The sequence below is a fragment of the Budorcas taxicolor genome, chromosome 13 (genome assembly GCF_023091745.1).
Source record: "Budorcas taxicolor isolate Tak-1 chromosome 13, Takin1.1, whole genome shotgun sequence".
NCBI classification, from domain to species: domain Eukaryota; kingdom Metazoa; phylum Chordata; class Mammalia; order Artiodactyla; family Bovidae; genus Budorcas; species Budorcas taxicolor.
In genome coordinates, this window is record NC_068922.1 from 16,808,120 (window position 1) to 16,828,844 (window position 20,725).

Below are 20,725 nucleotides of genomic sequence, written 5' to 3' on the forward strand. Positions count from 1 at the left end.
AGACGCTCCCACGACCCCCTCCTGGGCGTTGATCAGTTTGCTAGAATGGCTTGCAGAACTCAGGAAAACCCATTTACTCACTAAACGGCCGAATTATTATGAAAGGATCTTAAAGGATGTGAACCAAGAACCAGATGAAGAGATACACACAGCAGGGTCCTGAACAAAGAGGCTTCTGTCCTCCTGAAGCGTGAAGCCAGCGTGGCACACAGAAGCATTCTGGTTCCCCAATGCGGAAGCTCTCCAAAAAGGAACAAAAACTTGTCCTTTGGGGCTTTTATGGAGGCTTCATTATATAGTTGTGATGGATAAAATCATCGGCCATTGGTGACTGATTCAACCTCCAGCCCCTCTCCTCTCCCTGGAAATCTGGGGGATGGAATGAAAGCCCCAACCCTCTAGTCACACAGTTGGTTCTCCTGGCAGCTAGCCTCCGGCCTGGGCTTCCCTGGTGGCTCAGATGGTAAAGATTCTCTCTGCAATCCGGGAGACCCAGGTTTGATTGCTGGGTTGGAAGGATCCCCTGGAGAAGGGAAAGGCAACGCCCTCCAGTATTCTTGCCTGGAGAATTCCATGGGCAGAGAAGACTCGCTGGCTACAGCCCATGGGGTTGCAAAGAGTCAGACACGACTGAGTGACTAACACACACACACGCAGCCTCCAGCCTGGTGCTTCTAAAAGTCACCTCATTCACATAACAAAGACACCTTTGTCTCTTACACTTAGGAAATTCCAAGAGTTCTATGAGCTGGAAGTTGGGACCTGTGGACAAGACCAAATGTATATTTCTTACGTGCGTGCTAAGTTGCTTCAGTCGTATCCAACTGTTTGTGACCCCATGGACTGTAGCCTGCCAGGCTCCTCTGTCCATAGGATTCTCCAGGCAAGAGTACTGGAGTGGGTTGCCTTTCCCTTCATCAGAGGATCTTCCTGACCCAGGGATCGAACCCGGGTCTCTTATGTCTCCTGTGTCGGCAAGTGGGTTCTTTGCCACTAGTGCCACGTGGGAGGCCCTATCCCAGCATCTCAGAACTAAGTCAGAGTAATGCCTCCAGCTCAAAGGTGCCGAGAACTGTTCTGATGTGGTTGGATCCTCCCAAAAGATGGTCTCCCGTTAGCACGGTGTCCAGGCCTTTCCCCTCATTTTCACGGTCAAGCCATTCCCCCCATGTCTCCCAGGGTTTGAGGGAACAAAGTTTTATATGGGACTTGCTTTTGTGTGAGTGGAGTGTATCCGAGCATTGTGCTATGAAGTTTTTAAGCTCTCCTATTAGCAAAAGATGCTAGAAATATCTTTGAGATTTTGGGGATTTGGAATCAGCACAGAGCAAGAATCCCTGTACAGATAAGTGAAAAAGAATGGGAACACGCCTTACTGGGTCTCAAAACAAAGTGTCTGGGTTTTCCTGAATAAGCTCTCCCACTTCTGTGTCTTAGAGACCAACTGTGCCCACTGAACGACGCTTTGTTGCCATCAGTACAAACCCAGCGCCACCGAGGTGGTTGGGATCTTCCTGTCCTTTTCAGCATATGTGATATGTGTTCTGGAACAAATGGGTCTCGATAGTACTTTTTATTACAAGCATTTTCTCTTATTTGTTTGATCTCTTAGGGACCTGAAGAGTTTCACGTTGTCCTGTGAGGACTGCATGAAATAATTCTGTGGCAAAGAATTTGGGAAAACAAATTTCTCTACGTACATTAGCATCAAGCAGGAAAACACTATGTTAATGAAACATTTATTTAAATTGCCCATTTTCCAATGTGAAATCAGCACCCAGAGAAGAGGGATTTGGCTGCGTATTAAGTTGAAGCCACGTTGCAGATATTTGACATTTTAGATGGAAATCTGGGTGGGCTCAGAGCCTTCCAGAGGTTCTGCCTTGGACATAAGGGCTGCCTGTTGCTGAATCAGTGATGGGTGCCTTTATTTTTGGGTGTCTCCCTCATGAGCTTAGAAGCCACAAAACCAAGGAGGTCAGGTTTTCTTTTTGGTGATATTTTCTGTCTCCCTGGGCAAGGGCAGCAGATGCAAACTTCATAAACCAGTCCTGGCTCACGTCTTGGTCTTTCTGCCTCAGTAGCGCCTCCACCCCGTGGCTCCCTCAAATGGTGCACACTTCAGCAAGAGGGCGGTTCAAGCAAGGCAGGACCAGGGACTGGGAATCACTTGTTTTGATAGTTCTCACTCTCTGCTATTGGGGTGCCTTGAAGTGTGACCCTCCTTTCAGGAATGGAAAACCAGTGATTTCTCAGGGGAGAAAATGGGCTGTATCTCCTATATGGGTTTTGGTCCCTGTGAATGATTTACAAGTAGAATAAGAGGCTGTCTCATGTCATAAGCAGTCGAAAGCAAAGTGTAATATATTAGTTGTAGAAAAGATAGTTTTGGAACTACTGTCAAGAGCCACCATTGAAACATTCATTCATTTCACTGATGTTTATTAAATTCCTGTGCATCAGTTGGCACTGCTAGGTGCTGAGACTGAAAAAACAAGATACAATTCTTGTCTTCCGGGAGCTAGATAAGTGCAATGACATTGTAGATACCGAATGAGAGGTCTTACCAGGGATCTAAGAGTAGGGCTTCCCATTTCTCCCTTTGGGGTTAGGTGTGAGAGAAGGCTTCCTGGAGGAGGTGCGTCTAGACAGTGAGTATATTTTGCTAAGGGAAGAAGGGCAGAGGGATATTCCAATCAGGAGGAGGCGGGGTAAACAGAGGAAAGGAGATGGGAGGCAAGCTGGTGTGCTGGGAACTCCACGGAGCCCAGTGGACCAGGCGGAGGGTTCCAGGTGAGATGTGAGGGCCCTGAGGTTGGGGAGGTTGGATCATGGGATGCTGTATACCCCCACTTTATCCTGCAGACAGCGGGGAGCCTTGGAGTGTTTTAATGGAAGGAGCAACTTGATCAGGATTGTTTCATAAAGATTATTGTCGCAGAACGAAGAAGGTGGGGCAAGATTCACTATGCGGGGAAGTAGTTAGGCAGCCATTGGAGGCGCGGCAGTGCATCAAAATCGGATCTGTGGGCTGGGATGCAAGAGGCAGAATGGAATCTCCAGGACGCAGAGACTGGGGAGGAGCTGGGAGACAGTTGAGGGGAGAGCTGAGTCTAGGATAACTTCCAGGCTTCTGATTGGCTAGGTGGGTGGATGACAACCTCATTAACTGCGATCAGAAATCCAGGAGCAGGAGGGAGGTGGTGAGTTCTGATTCAGACATGCTGGTCTTGGGGGATGGCCGGTCGACGATGGAGGTCTGAAGCCCAGCCATGTCCTGGGCTTGCTGAATGTTAAATTAGTCTGAAACCATGTGTTAAAAAATCCTTTGGTCCTCTGTAACTAAATCCTTGAAGACAGGGTTCCAAAGAGGCCTGCATTATTCCAAATTCTGTCGTATTCCCTGGTCGTTGGTATATTTTCAGGCTATTTTTCATCTAAGGAGGCCCATCTGGGAGACTGCTTGCCCTCCTCTGTGCTGAGTTTATTGCAGGGTGAGAGATTTATGTTTTTCATTGGATTAAAGTAATGTAGCTAATATATCCTTAGGATGTCTCTATTCTTGCCCTGAAAATAGTTCCAAAATGAATCTCCTACTTGATAAGTGGATATTAAACCAAGATCAGAGGGAATAAAAAGAGACAGGCTTCATGGTAGGCAGTTGCTATGTAACATCGAGGGATTCTGTCTAACTGGCAGGAGGCTGGGTCTGTATGGCTCAGCACCAGCCTTCCCTGGAGGAATGGTTAGCTCAGGTCCTGTGAAGGGCATGTTCTCTGCGTTATGGAATATCACAATGTTAGTGTTAACCACTGGATTATGGAGCTTATCGTTTCTGTGGTATTATTTATTTAGAGGGCAGGCAGTGCTCAAATCTAATTTCAAGGCAACACATAAAGCATTTATGGAGAAGTAGAAAGGAAAATACCCACTCCAGTGTTCTGGCTTGGAGAATCCCAGGGATGGTGGAGCCTGGGGGGTTGCACAGAGTCGGACACGACTGAAGCGACTTAGCAGCCGCAGCAGCAGAAAGCAAAATATACAAACAGCCTGCACTGAAATGACGGATGAAGGGAATGCATGAAGATGGAATATAGGAGACGAGAGAAGCAAAACCGATGTTTTCAGAGTAACCCTTTTCCTAATAGTTGGGGTTACCAAGGCTTGGACTGGTTCAAGAGTCACTGTGTTCATGAAACATGGCCCCAGGATTCCATATGGTTCTAATGGGTACTTTATTGGCTGCAGAGATGATCTTTCCTGGGGAGAATTCTCGCCTGGGTAGGAATTGCTTTTAAACTGCAAGTACTTCATTGTGGATATACGGGGGAGTCTCAGCTCAGGGTCTCTGCCTTTTTCCCTCTAAATCAGTGTTTCTCAACCCTGATGGCACTTGAAAATCACCCAGGAGTCTTTTGCAAACATCCTGACGCCCATGCTCCAGCCTGACCAATTGAGATAGAATTGGAGATAATGGTGGCTACTGGGAAATTTTAAGAAGCACCCCATCTCCACCCCAGAACTCTTACATGCAGCCAGGTCAGTGTTGAGAAGAGCTGCTCAAAGGCTTTGGCTTCGTGGTCTCACTTCCCGGGGGGATGAAGATGCTCTTCATGTGCCCAGCAGTATGGAGAAATGTGTAAACATGCATATATGTGCACATGCACACGCACGCACACACCAGATGTAAGCACGCATATATGTGCATGCACACACACACCCCAGATGTAAACATGCATATATGTGCACACATGCACACCCCCCAGATGTAAACACGCATATATGTGCACGCACACACACACACACACACCAGATGTAAACACGCATATATGTGCACACACACACACACACCAGATGTAAACACGCATATATGTGCACACACACATGCACACACACACCAGATGTAAACACGCATACATGTGCACACACGCACATGCACACCAGACGTAAACACGCATATACGTGCACGCACACACGCACACGCATACCAGATGTAAACATGCATATATGTGCACACACGCACACACGCACACACACCAGATGTAAACACGCATATATGTGCGCGCGCACACACACACCAGATGTAAACACGCATATATGTGCATGCATGCACACACACCAGATGTAAACATGCATTATGTGCACACATGCACACACACCAGATGTAAACACGCATATGTACACGCACACACACACACAGCAGACGTAAACACACGTATATGTGCACATACACACACACCCCAGATGTAAACATGCATATATGTGCACGCACACACACACACCAGATGTAAACATGCATATATGTGCACATACACACACACCAGATGTAAACATGCATATATGTGCACTCACACACACACACCAGATGTAAACATCCATATATGTGTACACACACCCCAGATGATGCTTCCTTTAGGTGAGAGGGCTCATTTACTGGAGCAAACTCAAATGTGGTCCCTCTTGAAGAGCTGGATTTCATCCTTAGAGGGGAATTGACTCGACCCTGTTATCCCCCTCAGTGGGGAGCAGGCACCAGCCACGAGTTGGGTTCAGGAGTGAGAACCTGGCTCTTTGAGGGTGGCCGGGTTGTAGGGGCAGTAATGGCCATTCCCAGACTGGAGAGGCTGGCATAAGGCTTGGTCAAGTCAGCAGGACTCTCACTGGCAAGCCCGCCATTCGAAGGGAATCAGGGCTGCTGAAGGCAGCAGACACCAAAGCCCAGGATCTGCTATGGCCAAGGTCAAGGATGGATTGCGGACAGGGTGGTGAGGCTGTCTTCCTGGGAGGGCATGAGTCAGCACCACAGCCAGGCTCCGGAGGCCTGGGCACTCCTTACAGGAGCTTCATTCCCTGGTTCTCTTGGACTAGACATGTTTCTCTCAGCACAGACTAACTAGAGGCAAGGCAGGCAGCTTGAACCCCCAAAGGAGAGGACAGCTGGTTTTGAATTAAGTATTAGCCTTCAGAGAAAGGCTTTTCTGTAAATTAACTCGTTTAAATCTGGCTTGCTTCTGCTCCTGCAGCTTTGTTCTGACGGCAAGCTGGCCCATTTGCTTCTTTAAATCACTGCCAAGTGCCAGTTTATTGTGTGTGTCAGAGAAACAGACACTTCAATAGAAATTCATCAATTCAGAGCGAACAAAACCACTTCTCCAATGACTGAAAATGGCCAAGCTGGTAAAGCTGATACTTGTGTTTCTCAGGCACCAGTACAACTTTTTAAGGATCTAATCTGCCTAGAAGATGGTGTTCCAGCACGGAGAGACCTTTCCTGTGGAAACATACTCTCAGAATGAAGGACATAGGCAGGAAGTGTGAAAAGGAATGTCTGGAGACCATGAGATAACAAATAGGGAGGTGGCTCTCTCTCTGTTATGATCCTGGAACCCTTTGCTACCCTGAAAAACTTTTGCTGAAAGTTCCCTTAATTTGGGAAAAACTATGCAATTCCAGCAAAACAGGTTGAGGGATGTGGTTAGGTTATTTGATGGTGGTTATTTTTGTTCTATGTGTCTATGATTAAAGCCACAGTCTTGTCAAGCTTGGAGCGTGCACATGCGGGTGTATCAGCTGCAGGACTCGAGTCGCGTTGGAAAGTTGACACAGCCCTTCTTGGACCTGTTCACTGCAGGCTTAGTGAAAGCATCAAACATACATAAGAGCCAACGCTAGTCCATCTGGCCCTGCTGGAGAGCCGCCGACCTTGGAATCTTGCCGAATTTGGTGAACTTTCTCCTCTAACTCTGTACTTCACTTCTCCATTTCTTCCAGCCCTGTGGATCTGACTGTAAACTCAGCTTTGTCCAGACCACTATTTGCTGGTCATCGTTTATTTCATCCTAATGGTGGGCATGTGTATAAGAAATAAAACTGGCCTCGTGCCAACGTGACTGTACAGCCAAAAGAGGATGCATGGGGTGCTTCCCAGTGGCTTTCCCATGGTGCTTTTTGTCCAAGGCAGATAATCCAGGAACAGTTAAAAAATTTGACTTGAGATCCAGGAGCAGTGAATTTTTATGAGTTCTATCAATTTCTTGGGTATTGCTGTGAATAGGAGGAGACTAGAATTGGTGGTGTTCCTTGCTGCAACAGGGATATTCAGACTAGTCTGGCCAGGAACGGTGGTTTATCTTTCCAGGGACCATGAACCTCTGGAGTGTCTCCCTGCGTGCGTTTTCTGCTTCCCAAGTACCACGTGAAGTGTGGCTCTCATGATCAGACAGACTTTTTCTTCATGCACATGAGATTTTAATTGCACATCTGCTGTTGACCCTCTCCACCTTAATTCTGTGAAGTCACTTGCTTGATGGGATCCAGACTCCTTGGTAAACAGCACCCTCCCCTCCACTTTACCATCAGCAGCTTTCACCTCCCCACCGTCCAAGTTCAAGTTCATTCCTCCAAAAGGCACAGATGACTCCTGCATAGATGATCCAGACCCCTGCCTCTCCTCTTTCCTTTCTGCTTCAGTGGGCTGAGCCTCAGTTTCAGACACCCTCTTCTTCAGGGTTTCCCCCGATTGTCCCTCCCTGGGGGGCCCTTCCCTCTGAGACCCCATGGCACAGTCTTACCTCTGTCCCCCCCTGACTGTGCCTGTGAGGTCCTCTTCCTGAGACCATGGATTTCCAGAGTCCAGCCCAGAATGAAAGGCAAGGTGGGGAGCATCGAGGGGAGGGGTGGGTGAGGGGATTCAGGTGATAACGAGGGTTAGAAACGCTGGGTGCAGGTGCTGACTCAGTAGAGACTAGAGCAGGGAAGAAACCTCTGCTGATTTTCATGGGCTTTCCATCAGCCGGGGGGGCGGGGCGCCTTCTAGAAGACGAGCCAGGTTTGAGGGGAAGATGATTCTTCTACAGCAACAGGGTTGACTTAATCTAGTCTGGCTGTTCCTACCACTTTTTATACTATATATATGACTCTGCAGATATTTAGAGTATTTGAAGAAACATTGTGTTTTATCACACTTTTAAGAACAGTGTTAGTTATTTGCATGCTTATTTCCATGTGCTGTCTCCCTGTCATCTAATCTGACTGTGTGCTTGGGTAGCTCAACACTTGTGTGGATTAGTTGGTGGTTTAAATTCCTCTAAATTATTATTATCTTGGGAAGTGTTTTCTCTCTTCTTCAGTCAACTTACTTAGCTAATGATTCATATAAATTTCATTTAAATGATTCCAACATAAGTGTGTGTGTGTACACATATATACCTACATATCTTATCTGATATTTCAAAAAAAAAAATCAGAAAAGCTTATATTTGAGGATCCTTCGAAACCTGAAAGACTTAAGTACAAGGAGTCCTGGGATAAAACCAGGATGGCAAATACAGAAAAAGAAATAAATATACACCAGAAGTTCAGTTTCTTTTCTGTTAAACTTTAGGTTGTGTCAATTCTATTTTCTACATAGTTGCATCATTGTTTACTTGGATAAATGATTCTAGTGAAGCTTTATTTATGACTCATTATCTAGCTTAAACTCTGTAAAGTTTGGTGAATAGACTTTATTTTACATATTTCAAGTCCAAGGTTACCCTTTGGGTGGTTTAAACGGTTACCATTTGAAGGCCTTGTCACTGACTTTTGTCCTCCAAGTCAGTCTAAGTTTGAGATTAGAGTCTTAGGTGACTGGTCTGAAGTTTTTATATATACACTGAAAGAAATAATTTCTAAAATAGTGTGTGTATGTATATGTATACATACACACACACACATATATGGAATTTGGTAAATGGGATTTAATATTCATTTTTATCTATTTACATTTTTCTTTTATACATATTTTAAAAATAACGTTGACTGCATGATTCAGGCATGAGGTAGGTCTCACTGAGGAATCCTAACCGTCAAGGATATTTATTTGTAAACAAGTTCAGTGGTGTGATGGATGTGGTGTTTTCATTTTTGTTGAAGGTTACTGAACTGATATGCTAAATGTACACATTTATATATGTGTATATGTGCATAAATATGGACACATGTATGCATATGTAGATTCACATATTTACATATACACTTATACACATTTTAAATGCATTTCAGGTTTGTTTGTTTGTTTTACATCTTTTCACTTAAGAGCAAAAACTTCCTTTTGCTTAATTTAGTCAGTATACCTTCAAGGCTGTCAATCATCTGCTGTCTGGGTGCCTAAGTAAGATCATAAGGCATAAGAGAAGCCTTTTTAAACTGTTAAAATCTTCCAGCGTTAGGGATTATGCAAATGTTAGGCATTGCTACTCTCATCATACTATGGTAAGAGTGCAGAATAAATTGGTGGGAGAGCTCAGAGCAGAAATTGTACCCATTTTGAAGTGCAGAGACTGTAATTTGGATGAGATGAAGCTGGGGAGACGTTGTGGAGCTGTTTCCCATCTTTTAGGATCCCCAGCTTGCCCTTCTGTTAGGGAACTGCTTTGGGAACTTTATTCACTGTAGATGCAGCCCTGGGGAATCAGAAGTCTTATGACTCCTGGGACTTGCCTGACGGTCCAGTGAGTAGGACTTCGTGCTTTCATTGCTGAGAGCGTGGGTTCGATCCCTGTTCAGGGAACTAAGACCTCACAAGCCAAATAGCCAAAAGAAGTCTTATCACTCCCAACAAGTAGGAAGAAATAGCAATAGATTTAAAAAGGCAATAGATATCAATTGATTAAATTAACAGACTGATAACTCTAAAATCAGAATTCAAGCTTTTGTCCCAACCTTGTGATCTGAAGTCTAGAGCCATACATATCTACCCTTTGAGATCTTAAAAACAAATATTCTAATTTGTCATCATTTAAAAACTAGCTGGGACTTCTAGGAGCCTCATTTTATGTAACCTTCACTATAAACCTCTGAAGTGGATATTATTCTTCACATTTTACAGTTGAGAAGCTGAGACTTATTTAAGAAATTTCTGGAGGCCTCGTAAGTAGATAGAGCAGGAAGTCAGATCCAGATCTGTCTGTCTTTCCCATTATGATTTGCTCTGTCTGGTGTTCCCATGTTGTTAAAACAGGGCCACATACTCTTGGTGTTGACCGCAGCCCACTGCATAGGGGTGCTCATTAATAGTGAAAGGAAATAATCTCTATTTTATACTGCCATTAGAGGGTCAGGATAAAATCTTAGTGAAGACCTCAGAATTAGCCTGAGTTTTCACCTGACTCCCCCACTTAGAGGCCGTGGTGGTGGTTGCTGTTTAGTCTCTAAGTTGCGTCCAACTCTTTCCCACCCTGTGGACCGTAGCCTGCCAGTCTCCTCTGTCCATGAGGTTCCCCAGGCAAGAATACTGGAGTGGGTTGCTGGTTCCCTCTCCAGGGGGTCGGATCTTCCCAACCCAAGGATCGAACCCGCGTCTCCTGCGTTGGCAGGCGGATTCTTTACCACTGAGCTACCAGAGAAGCCCTAGAAGCTTTGGGCACACGATTTCAACTTTGTGCCTCCCTCATCAGGAAGATGTTGGTACTGACCTCACATTGTTGTTACGGAGATTAAAGAACTGACGCATACAGAGTGCTTATAACAGTGTCTGGCACGTTGTGTGAGCTCAAAGAGTGTTTGCTGTTTATATCATTACATGTATGAGGGACATCTGGCTGGAGAGTGGAAACGGGAGGAAGTGCCTTCCCAGAAGCCACATCACACGCGTACGGCCTCCCTGTTGGAGCCCACAGAGGCCCTGCTGGCGGAGGACGCGCGGCCAGCCACAGGGAGGCAGCTCCCTCATCCAGCAGAGGCCGTACCACGGAGCTGATGCCCGGCGTGATTGCAGTTGTCAAGAATGCATCCGCTTTACTGTTTCTCTTAAGCTGTGAAAGCAGATACTGTTTGTCTCTCTTGCTGTCTTTCTCCCCTAACGTGGCAGTCACTGAGCCTTAGACCTGGAAAAGGACCTTAGAGATGTTGGTCCAGTTGTCTTGACCTCCAGATGGAACAACAGGTGTAGAGAGGTCAAGCGAGTGGCCCAAGGGCACAGAACAGACTCATGTGAGCGTGCAGCCGGAGCGATGGTTTCTGGCCTCCTCCTCCAGAACTCCATCTACACACCACGCCGACTGTCTTGTAGAGCATCCCTTGGGAGAATGCAAGAAAATGACTCCTACTCATCAGAAAGGTAGCTTTTTTTTTTTTTTTAATCCCATGTGGCATGCAGGATCTTCCCCAGTCATGCCCCTTGTACTAGGAGCATAGGGGCCTAACCCTGGACCTCCAGGAAGGTCAGTTTTTCCTCATTTTGAAAGGCACTGTGGTATGTTTACAGAGACTGAAGGTTCTGCCCTGGTACCCTGGCCACATTCCAGTGTGAGATATGGGATCTGGTTCCAGAAATTCCCCTGGTGGTTTCAGTTATCTGTGCTGTTCTTTCTGCCTCCCCGCCTGGGTGCTGATGCAGGGATGCTGCAGGCTGCTGTGACTGCTCTCGTGTTCTGCCCCCAGCTGCCTCTGGTTCCCTGGAATTTGCTGCAGAGGAACTCAGAGTCTGGGTTAAAGATGAACCTCTGGGAATATTTCCTTCCCATTTCGGGTGTGTTTGAGGACCTTGGTCCTATGTGCCAGCTTCTTGGCAACAGAGTGGCGATACTACTTCTCAGAAGCGCAGTAGGAAGAAGCCAGCTCCAGACTGTGGAATAATTAGGGAAATATGGAAAGTGCTGCTGTTGGAGGGGTCATAGTCTGAGAAACCTGTGCGCCTTCCCCATGTGGCTTAGGAGAGGGAGACGTGCTGAGCACCCAGGCTCCGGTCCTGTGTCTGCTTGCTCTGTTTGACCCCTCTTTCTGTACCTTTCTGCAGTGTTCTAGAAACAAACGGAGAGATGGCTTGTCTCATACTGTCCTGGGCATCAGAGTGGGTGGAGGGACGTGGGTCATTTTGCAGTTGCCCCAGGGTAGGTGCCACAGGAAGTGGAGGCCGCTGAGGAGCTGACCACCCAGGAAAGGTACTGTTGGAGGGATAAGCCCATCGGTTCAAGTAGCCACAGAATTTTCCTCAATATCAAGGTGTTACACATTCATATGTAATTTTTTCTAGATATAAAAGTAAAATTCCAGAAAGAAGTTGTTACTCAACATTAGATGTTCTTTCTAGTGAGTCTCCTTGCTGCAGAGCAAAGGATAATGTGGCTATTTCTTTAAAACCAGTGCATCCCTCCAGTTGAGGGGGTTGGTTTGAATTGTAATTCCAAACATGCAGCCCCGATTCCCTCACTGTGGATGTCTGGTGTGTTGCTTGCTGTTGTGTGTGTGTGCGTGTGTTTAATCCTGGCAGGGCGCCTCCAGGACAGATTCCCTTGACACAGACCCTGGGAGGTGGCCTGAAAAGATGGCAGAGTAGCAGTTTAGGTGGCACCCCTGTCTTGGGTTGAATATTAGTGGTATCGTCTAGAACATTAGGCTTCTCTAGTGGTGCAGCAGTAAAGAATCGCCTGCCAGTGCAGGAGACGCAGAAACGAGAATTCAGTCCCTGAGTCAGGAAGACTGTGAAGAAGCGGCTACCCACGCCAGTATTCTTGCCTGGAGAATTCCATGGACAGAGGAGCCTGGTGGGTTACAGTCCACGGGGTCACAAAGAGCCAGACGTGACTGAGCGCACACACATTAGAACACTTGGGAGGCAGATCCCTTTGTGAGCACATCTTCCTGTTTAACTCCGTAATGGTACAGTCCCTCGGGTCGCAAAGAGTCAGACACGAAGTAACAACTAAACAACAACAGAGGAAGCCAACACTTAGTATTATTGTCAACACATTGTGGCAGGATTTCTCCTCTAAAGTTCTGACTTCTGGAGCAGTGAGTTCACCCTGTCACTCCCAGTGGTTTCAGAATGCCCCCCTTTTTTCTCATTTTTTTCCTTTCCTTCTTCCTGCCCTGTTTCCCTACGAGACTTTAAATCATGTTTCTGCCTCCTTCGACTGCTATACTTCCTCCCTCAACTCACTTAGCAACTCTTTACAGTACAGCTTCTGCCCAGCCATGCTACTGATGCTCTTTTCCCAAAGAGCTCCAAATAATTTGAGTTGCCAAACATCATAGGCTTTTCAAAGTGTAGATTCACTTTAATTTTTCTGAAACCCTAGACCCTGTTGACCAGTGCTACACTGTTACAACTCTCAGATGGCTTAGCTATGGCATTTAAGTACCTTTGCCTCCTAGCTTAGTCTGTTCAGCTGTTGTAACAAAATACCAGAGGTGAGTGGCTTATAAATGACAGAAATTTATTTCTCAAGAGTTCTGAAGGCTGGGAACTGCTTCCTCGTTCATCAGTTCAGTTCAGTTTGCTTAGTCATGTCCAACTCTTTGTGACCCTATGGACTGCAGCACGCCAGGCTTCCCTGTCCTTCACTATCTCCCGGAGCTTGCTCAAACTCATGTCCATTGAGTTGCTGACGCCATCCAGCCATCTCATCCTCTGTCACCCCCTTCTCCTCTTTCCCTCAATATTTCCCAGCATCAGGGTCTTTTCTAACGAGTCAGCTCTTTGCATCAGGTAGCCGAAGTATTGGAGCTTCAGCTTCAGCATCAGTCCTTCCAAAACATATTCAGGGTTTATTTCCTTCAAGATTGGCTGATTTGATCTCTTTGCTGTTCAAGGGACTCTCAAGAGTCTTCTCCAGCATCACAGTTTGGAAGCATCAATTCTTTGACGCTCAGGAAAAGAACCAGCCTTGTTTTCCTGGTTTATAGATGGCATCTTTTTGCTCAGATGGTAGGGTCATTTAGAAAGGTGTCCACGCTAAGCTTTTTCTCCTGTGTCTCCCTTGGGTACTTTTTTCCTTGAGCAGAGAATCCAGGGATCCCACCTTTTTTATGGAGGCCAAGATTGTCCTGTGAAACCACAGAGGGTCTTTGGGCCAAGCTAGAATTCCTCAGGGAGGGGATCCTGAAGGCTTAGTTCTCTATATATAGTGTCAAAGAGAGACTGGAGCCTTCTGGGACCAGCCACTTGCCTCTCAGCTCACAGTGTTCAGTATGCAAAGCTAGTGACTCCACAAGTGTTGAATTAGCTGCAGATTAAGCCCTCTGAGAACCCTGGTTCAGATGACGGTGGAAAATGTACTTTGTATGCAGAAGCCTTACTGTTCAAACACGGCTTGTTAGCCAGCTCAAATTTCACTTTGTACTTGAAAAATAGAATGTAAATCATAACGAAATGACTGTATCATTTAGGCCCCACTGGAGAGGAAAACAAGAGTCATGGGATACTGTGTCTGCTTATTTGGGTACCAGCCTAGGGAGGATGCAAGAGTGCTTGGGAAGGTTCCACCAGTAGCCACAGGAATGGCCACAGGATGGAAATTAGGTTCCGGGAGGAGAAAGAGAAGCAATGGCTATTATTATTTTACCTATAGAAATTTGACATCCATTTATATATGTTTATTATTGTATTTGAGTGGCTAGCGTTCTGTGAGGGCATTGTGCTTTTTGTTAAGTTCAAAGACGATGCTGTTTCCCAGTAGGACTCTTAGATTTTTATCTGACATTGTCAATAGTTGTCAGTCTTTCTGAGTATCTCCATGTTCCTGATACACTCCATTTAGGTAGCATCTCCTATTTGTTTTTATTTGTCCAAGGACTGCATGAGTGTGATTGTTCTGACTAGATTTAGAATAATCAGAATGTTATGATGGCAAAGTGGCTGTCAGCACTCGGGCATGGTGACCATGTGATTTCCGTGGAAACAATGTCTGTCCTCCTGGGAGCACCTGTTTTCCTTTTTGTCTCTCCGTTTGTGGAGGGCAGAAAGCTGAGCTCGACTTAGCTCAGGTTCTAGTTGATACCTTGTGAGTTTAGATCCTTAAAATGATGCTGAACCATAAAATTTATGTCAGTAAATAAAAAGCTATCAGAAGGAAGAGGCTTCTACTAGGTATATTGCTCTTATTTGGAAAAGTGGCAATAAATTTTAAGGAAGTATTAAGAATGAGTAACATGTCAGGAAGAAGAAATAGAATTTCCTTCACCAAAAGCCTAGAGGCTGTTGTTCAAGAAGTAAGCGATGCACGTGAAAGGACTTGGAGATGATAATGATGGTGGTGGTGGTGAGGCAGAGGAGGAAGAACAGGGTGGGGGGTTGTTGAGGATGAGGATGGTGGTGACGATAATGGTTATGACCAGAAGGATGGCGATGATGAAGGTGAGGAGGAGGATGGGGATGAAGATGATGGTCATGGTGAGGAGGATGGTGAGGAGGAGGATGGAGGCGGTGATGATGAGGGTGGCCGCGTGTCCACTACTGAGCACTCGTATACCTGTTCCCATGCATATTTATCTCCAGACTCAACAACAGTACCGTCGGCCAGGTATTGGACCTCCATTTGACTGACGCAGAAACTGAGACTCAGAAAGTTTCAGTAGCTGCCTAAACCTGAGATTAAAATCTAGATCTCTTTAGAATCTAAGCCTTTTTTGGTATCATATTGCCTCCTGTACAAATACTTTTATTATTATAACGTACACGATAAATGTAATGCGCTTGAATCCTCCCCAAATCACCCCCCACCCCCGGCCCATAGAAAATTTGTCTTCCATGAAACCAGTCCCAGGTGCCAAAAAGGTTAGGGAGCACTGCTTTAAAGCATGCCCAGGGCGTTTTCACTGGTGATCAGCTGCAGCAGGTAAACCGCCATCAGCTTCTTAAAACAAAGAGGGATTTTGCCAAGGTCCCTGCTCCCAAACCTGGTTCCAAGAAAAGACCCTGTAAAGAGAGGGAGCTGACTCCCAGCCTCCCCTGCAGCCTCAAGAGTCACCTTCTCTCTGTTTCATTCTGAGAGTGTGACCACCTGTTTCTGTCCCTTTATACCCAGGCTCAGACACAGGCAAACAGCTTTCCCTGGTGTCTCTTCCTTTGGTTCCCTGTGGCACTTCTGAGACTACCCAGTGCTAGGGTATTACAAAGGAACGGTCAAACAGGGAGACTTCCGCGAATCAAAATGCTCTGTCCTCCGAGGGATGCACAGCAGTTTCCTCTCCAGAGCCCAGGGGTTCTGTCTAGTCCATGTGGGTCTGTCTGAGGATCTGCCTTCCTCGTTCTCAGCTTGCTCCCATCATCTCTCACTCGACAGGTAGAAGGAAAATGCTGAGCGTTAGCACCCAGGCCAAGAGAGAAAGATTCAGTTCCCCTTCTGTCTTCCTTTGGCCCCTCCTGCAACCCCACTTCCTATCTCTGGAGGGCACCATGCATGCTCCAGGGGGTGGGCAGCAAAACACAACCACACTTTTCAGGCAAGATTTGGCTTTTGTCTCCACCAACTTCTTCCTGGTTTTCCAAAGACATGTGTGTGCACACGCGTGCATGGGCTCCATCGTGTCTGTCTCTGTGACCCCATGGACTATAGCCCACCAAGCTCCTCTCTCCATGGGGTTTTCCAGGCAAGTGTACCGGAGTGGGTTGCCATTTCCCTCTCCAGGGGATCTTCCTGACCCAGGGATTGAACCCGTGTCTCCTGTATTGGCAGGTGGGTTCTTTACCACTAGCGCCCCCTGGAAAGCCCCAGATGTGTCTGTACCAGAATGTGAAAGGGAGCAACAGTGTTGATTCAGGAGAGATGTGCACATCTGGTGGGGAAGAAGGTGTTTTATCCCCTCCTTCACCTTCACGACTCCCTAAGGTTGAGTCACTGATCCCGTATGACCGTTGAAATCTACTGTGGATATCAACGGTATCTCTGTCCTTTGAAGTACTAATCCATTGCTGACCACCAAAGGGCATTATCTACCCTCTTGCTGGTTAAAAAATGTACTCTGAGCCTCACACAGTAGGCAGTCCCTTATGTGTACATGAGTCGGACATGACTTAGCGAATGAACAATAGCAAGAAATATGAGCTTTCAATTCAGTTGTTCCTGAAACATCAACTCAGTGGCTACTCTGTATACATGCATCAGTTCAGTTCAGTCGCTCAGTCGTGTCCGACTCTTTGCGACCCCATGAATCGCAGCACGCCAGGCCTCCCTGTCCATCACCAACTCCTGGAGTTCACTCAAACTCATGTCCATAGAGTCAGTGATGCCATCCAGCCATCTCATCCTCTGTTGTCCCCTTCTCCTCCTGCCCTCAATCCCTCCCAGTATCAGAGTCTTTTCCAATGACTCAACTCTTCACTTGAGATGGCCAAAGTACTGGAGTTTCAGCTTTAGCATCAGTCCTTCCAATGAACACCCAGGGCTGATCTCCTTCAGAATGGACTGGTTGGATCTCCTTGCAGTCCAAGGGACTCTCAAGAGTCTTCTCCAACACCATAGTTCAAAAGCATCAATTCTTCAGCGCTCAGCCTTCTTCACAGTCCAACTCTTACACCCACACATGCATCAGAACCAACTAAATCTATTGTGAAAATCATTACACAAAATAAAGTTAACATTATAAAACACACAGGAAAGGTATATTTCAAAAGAAATAACAGCCTTTTAAGTAAGAAATAAAAGCAAGATTTCTGAAGAGCTCCCTTTCCTACTTATTTTTTTGCTTCTATTGCTGACAGGTGAGAACTTGCCTGACTCTGGCTAAGAGCATCTTTTGCGCAGAGCTGTTCTCAGAGGGTTCTCTTACTGATAGGAAACAGGAGTCTCAGAAGCACAGAGGCTGGCCTTCACCCCATTTTCTACCAGAAAATTGGACTGTGGTCTTGGTTCCCTGTCGCTTGGGGCATCTTTCTGTTAGTGATTTTCATTGTTTTCACTCTTGGCTTCACTTATCTCCTCTGTTAATTGTCTGGCTGAAAATGATCTCTGAGTAGCAGGCTCTGATTTCATGGTTTCCTTTCCTTTCAAAGGGAAACAGCCTTCCCTGCAGTGCTGGGAAAGGTTTGATGGTACACAACCTAAAACTAATAAGCAACAACTGGGAACTAGCCAGGCCACAGTCACTTTCCTAAAATATGCTCTGATTTCCAAAATAAGCCAGCACAAACAACAGTTTGGAGTTCCTCTAATAATATCCCATATATAAAATTCCGGGAGATTCGGAGCTAGAAATGTACTCACTTTCTCATTGTCCACGTTTATTTAGGGTTAGGTGATGGATCACAGTGACTTACCACCTTTGATTTTAGCCTGTGGTCCTGAATTCTGGCTGTGTATTAAAACCACTGGGACCTGATCCAGATCAATTAAATCAGAATCTTTGGGATCTAGACTGGGATCTGGACGTGAATATTTAAAAATCTAGAGCCAAAAAAAAAAAAAAAAAAAAAATCTAGAGCCTGTTATACAGAATGAAGTAAGTCAGAAAGAGAAAAGCAAATGTTGCATATTAATGCATATATATGGAATCTAGAAAGGTGATACTGATGAAATTATTGCAGGGCAACAAAGGAGACGCAGACGCTGAGAACAGACTTATGGACACCGTGAGGGAGGAGGAAGGAGAGGGTGGGGTGTGTAGAGTAACATGGACACATACATTACCATACATAAAATAGATAGCGGACAAGAATTTGCTGTATGACTCAGGGAACTCAAACCGGGGCTCTGTAACAACCTAGAGGGGTGGGATGAGGAGGGAGGTGGAGAGAGGTTCAGGAGGGAGGGGACAAGTGTATACCTGTGGTAGATTCACGTTGATGTATGGCAGAAACCAACACAGTACTGTAAAGCAATTATCTTTTGATTAAAATTAAATTAAAAAAATGAATCTCCCATCTGAAAAAGAATATGTCTATATGTATATATATGTATAATGTATATATATGTAGCTGAATCACTTTGCTATATACCTGAAACTAACACAACCTTGTAAATGAACTGTACTTGCAAGTTTTTAAAAAATGGTCCAACAAAAATCCAGATCTCCTTTAATGTGGGGCCAGGATTGAGAATCCCTGGACTAGAATAACAAACACAGCAGGAAAGACAGATCAGGCAGGGCTCCTCAGGAATGTGCAGGTGAAATGGCTTCTGTAAAAAAAAAGGCTCATCTTTGCATATCATTTTAGAAAAACATGTTCACCCTCCTTTTCTTTTTCGATGCTCGAGAATGAATATTTGGGTTTGCATTAGCATCTCTGCATTTTTTTTTCTTTAGATGAAGGAATGTCTGTGCTGTAGAAAGGGTGAATTAGTGAAGATTTTGCCTTCAAGCTCAAAAACAGTGACTTTGTTATTGTTTCTAAAGGATATGTTTACAGGCAAGCTTTGTGGGAGAACATGAATATTAAGTAGAAGGGTCCACATCTATGTCTTGTGGAAATGAGTTAGTTTAGAATAGCAGTTCTGAAGTGAATATTCCCAGCGGGGTGGGAAAAACTTGGGTGGTTCAGTACCTGTTGCAGTTGTCTGGGCCTCTGGGGACCGCAGCTGCTCTTTGTCCCTTTGTATCTCGTTTGTGGGTGACACCTTGCCGAATGTGTGCCATTGGGACTGGGTGGGGAGCATCCCGTAGCTGGTCTGGCCACATGAAGAGGGTGAACTTGTTAAGAATAATGATTAGACACTCTGACTGCAGATTTAGCAGCATCCTCGAGGGCTTTTAGTCACAATGTAAGTAAGGAGGCACACCCAGGAGAATTTGCAGGAAAACCGAGAGAAGCCCTGCTCTCCAAAAGTGCCTGCTAATTGTTTGGGGATTTGTAGTCAATGGAGTCAGCATCAGGCGGGACCTCCAAACCACTTATCAGGTTTAGTAAATATCGAGTCAATGTTTGGGTGCCTGCTTTTTGGTAATTGACAAACCAGGAGCCACTGGTCTGTAAGAACTTCCTGTTTGCTCCTCTCATCTGTCTTTCCCTCATCTGTCTCTCCCCTCTGCAGTGCACCTGCTCAGGGCTGCCTGCCACCCTGGAGAGGAAGATACAGCTAGCAAAAGAAAGCCCTTCCATTGACCTGGACATCTCCCCCTCCCCCCTCAAAAAACAAAAACAAAAAAAAAACCCCAACCCAGACAGCCTTTGTGCAGTTCTCACCTGCTATTCAAGAAAGTAATGTATGCTCTGCAATGGACTTGAGAGAGTTGTGTCAGTTTAAAGTGCCTTTTTTGGTATCAGTTTATTTTTTCATTGGTAACAGACTGTAAAATGTAACCAAGAATTGTTTGGTGTGTTGGAGAGACTGACTTGTTTACTGTGGCCAGAGGCAGTTTGACAGGCATGCCTGCAGGCAGTGGCTGTACTTCCTGGGCAGAGAGCACTTTTTATTTGTGATTTGCCTGTTTCTCTTAAATTAGGGAAAATCAGAGTATCTTTGGATGGCTGCCACAGAGCTGCAGACATTAAGGAGCAGGCTTCCTAGCCAGGAAGGGGCAAGTGAAAATCTTCCAGAACCCCTCTCTTGCCAATGAAGACATAAGGCATTCTAACGTTATGAAACTGTATCTTCAAAAAATCTACCCTACCCCCACCCCACACTTCAGTAGCTTTAGACAGGTGTGGAGGGGAGCAGGAAATGATAATTGTCAGTATTTACCACTTCCTAGGAACCGGACTTTGAAGAAAATCAGCTTCATGGGAACATTTCATTGCCCCTTTAATGAAGTTATTTAGTATTTTCTGAGACTGGGCTTTCTCTGGCCAGAACATCTTGTCACATGTAGGGATGCCAGCATTCTGGCATAAACCTCCTTTATTTATTTAAAAATTAAAAAAAAAATGTTTTCTTGTTGACTGTGCTGTGTTCATTGCTTTGTGCGGACTTCCTCTGTTTGCTGAGAGTGGGGGATGCTTTCGGTTGCAGTGCATGGGTTCTCATTGCGGTGGCCTCTCATTGCAGAGCATGAGCTCTAGGCACACGGACATCAGTATTTGCAGCATGCA

General features: G+C 45.7%; 1 protein-coding gene across 1 annotated transcript in view; it reads left to right on the plus strand.

Annotated features, from left to right (window-relative positions):
• CAMK1D (calcium/calmodulin dependent protein kinase ID) overlaps positions 1–20,725 on the plus strand; it is a 387,393-nt gene that overhangs the window by 158,555 nt on the left and 208,113 nt on the right. The window lies entirely within an intron of this gene.